The sequence below is a fragment of the Chiloscyllium punctatum genome, unplaced genomic scaffold, assembly GCF_047496795.1.
Source record: "Chiloscyllium punctatum isolate Juve2018m unplaced genomic scaffold, sChiPun1.3 scaffold_987, whole genome shotgun sequence".
In the NCBI taxonomy this organism is placed as follows: Eukaryota; Metazoa; Chordata; class Chondrichthyes; order Orectolobiformes; family Hemiscylliidae; genus Chiloscyllium; species Chiloscyllium punctatum.
Genome location: NW_027310721.1, coordinates 32,501 through 35,000, shown reverse-complemented (window position 1 = coordinate 35,000; position 2,500 = coordinate 32,501). Strand labels below are relative to the sequence as shown.

The following is a 2,500-nucleotide window of genomic DNA, read 5'->3' as shown; positions in this document are numbered from 1 at the left end:
GCAAGTGAAAAAAAAAGTAACAAATAAGAAAGGATCGTCGGCTTGGGGGTACGCCCGTTTCCGTTTCAACTTGTCTCGCGAGGGTGGTTTCGGGGCCAGCAGGAGAGCTCGTCGGGGTAGCAGGCCCTGCAGCCGTGGTCACCGCCAAACCCCCCACAACTGTTGGGCGCCTACCTGCGCGGGGCAGGAGGACACTTTCCGATTTCAAATCTCCGTTTGCCGAGTCCACCCCGAACGCACGCGGGCGGGCGGGTTCGCATCACCCTTCGTCACAAGGGGCGAAGCCCGTTCCACCGTCTCGTCAGTAGTGCCGACCGGTCTGTGATCGACGAGGGGAGCCACACCAGGTCCGGCCCTGCTGCTTGGCGGCACCGCGTCGTCGGGAGCTCGCGACAGACGGAGGGTTTCGGTGTACTCTCCAGCCACGGGAAACGAAGCCGGTGATGCAGGCGCCGGTCTTTCGCTCCCAAATCGGCTGGGTTTACATCGTTGCTATCTAGTCACGCTCCCTTCAAACCCGACGGGGTACCTATTCCCCTCACCCGTCTGTGCGTATACAGCCTCTTTGCACTTGCGGGATGGGGGTGGTGGTTTAAAGACTCTCGAGTTGCCGCCCGTCGGTCTCCGAGCTCCGTGCAGTAGTGATCCCCAGCGAACTGCCAGCAGGGCGAACGAGCGATCCCGCTCTCGGTCGGGGCGCCTGGCGTCGATCGGTGGTCGGTGGCTTGCGGGCAAGCTGCGCTGTGAGTGTGGGAACGAGTATGACGAGCCGTTGCCGCGACTCCCAGTCCACCTCGGCGGTGGCTGGGCCGGGCGGGCGTCTGCTCGGGCGAGTGCCGCCCCCGCCTCCTCGCAGGAAGTCCGCTCGCCGACACGCCGCCACGTGCACGCGTCAGTGACGCTGCCGAACCGATGGCCGGTGCCCGTTCCCGCCTCTGCTTTTCCTAGGGCAAAGCTGCTGCACGCCTCGTGATACTAGGCGGGCGACATGGTGGCGGTGATCCTGCCTCCGTCGCTGCGGTGCGTTGGGGCACGCATCGCCTCTTGGGCGCCCTGTCCTCCTCCCCCCAATAGACGTATGTTTCTGCGGGCCGCACCAGGATGGTGCTCCCCATCGCTTCACGCCACCCTGCTCCGCCCGCACGCCGGCGTGCAGGTGGCTGTAGCTCAAGGTGGGGAGCGTATGTGCGGTCCGGGTCGCTTTCCTCTGGCGAGGGAGAGACCTAAAACAAACTCAGACAACTCTTGACGGTGGATCACTCGGCTCGTGCGTCGATGACGAACGCAGCTAGCTGCGAGAATTAATGTGAATTGCAGGACACATTGATCATCGACACTTTGAACGCACTTTGCGGCCCCGGGTTCTTCCCGGGGCCACGCCTGTCTGAGGGTCGTTTGGCAATCAATCGCACTCGCCTTGGCTGGCGAGAGCGCGGCTGGGGTGTCGCAGAGGACCCGTCCTCTTTGTCCCCCTAAGTTCAGACTCCGGAGCCCTCCGGCGTCGGAGCGCTTGGCCTTTCCCCCCCACCCTGCACATTCCGTTCGTCAGGCTCGACGCCATCCCCCCGCCGGGGAGCGCGGCCTGGCGTCCGTCTGTGTCGTGGCAGTGGGGCCAGCACGGCTGTCACCGGTCCCAGAATGGCTGTCGGTGGTTCACACTGTGTGTGTGTGCCAACCCTCCTGGTCTCTGGGACACGGAGCTGCCACGAAGTGTTGAGCCTCCAGTGGGGGGTCTGCCTAAGCTCTGCACGTCCGCATTGGGTCCGTCTCTCGGTTGGCTGGCAGTGGAAAGAGTGAAGGGAGCCGCGGAGGTCCGGTGCTGGTGCGCCGCCGGCCTGACCGTGGAGCTCGCCGGTTTGACACGCTGACCCGACTCGATGGTTGATCGATTGAGAGTGCTGGGAGCTGCAGGCCGCCCGCTGCTGCAGCCGCCCGTCTCGTGGTTCGTCCTCGGCCTTAAGTGGCCGGCGGGGCGTCTGATCCTGTCTCCCCTGCTGGCGCCGAGTGCCTGGCCGAGGGAGGAGGTTTTCGTCGAACGCTGTGACTTGGACGGTCGCACGCGCGTGGATCGCTGGCTCTTGGCTCTCCCGTTCAGTCCGCACGTTTTCCGCTCCGTCCTGCCACCGGTCTCGGGAGGTACGGAGGGGTTGGCGGGCGTGGTGTGTGCTCCGTCACCGTGCAGGCACACCTACCACGCCGTCGGCCGACCCCCGCACGGTCCTCCTGGCCATCGGGAGGACGGCGGAACGTCGGGCTGTCGGGGGCCAAGTCGCCAGAAGGCCACCGCTGTGTCTTCCGTACCCTGTCACCGTCGGCGTGCCTTCCTCAACTCGTCCGACTCGGGGCCGCTGGGTTCAGGAGCGGCGTCGCCCGCCGGCCCCACTGAAGGCCGTGCCGTTCCGCGGCTGGCGATCGATGTGCGTGGCGTGCCTGCGCGACCGTTCGCCACTTGAGCCTCGGCACTCCTCTCTCCCTCTCTCTGACCGTCGGGCAGTCTCTG

The 2,500-nt window shown here is 65.7% G+C and overlaps 1 non-coding gene across 1 annotated transcript; it reads left to right on the top strand.

The window, feature by feature from the left end:
* Positions 1-1,240: 1,240 nt before the first annotated feature.
* LOC140474407 (5.8S ribosomal RNA) lies at positions 1,241-1,394 on the top strand. Its single transcript, XR_011959088.1, has one exon. It is a non-coding gene; the product is annotated as a 5.8S ribosomal RNA (ribosomal RNA).
* The last annotated feature ends 1,106 nt before the right edge of the window (positions 1,395-2,500 follow it).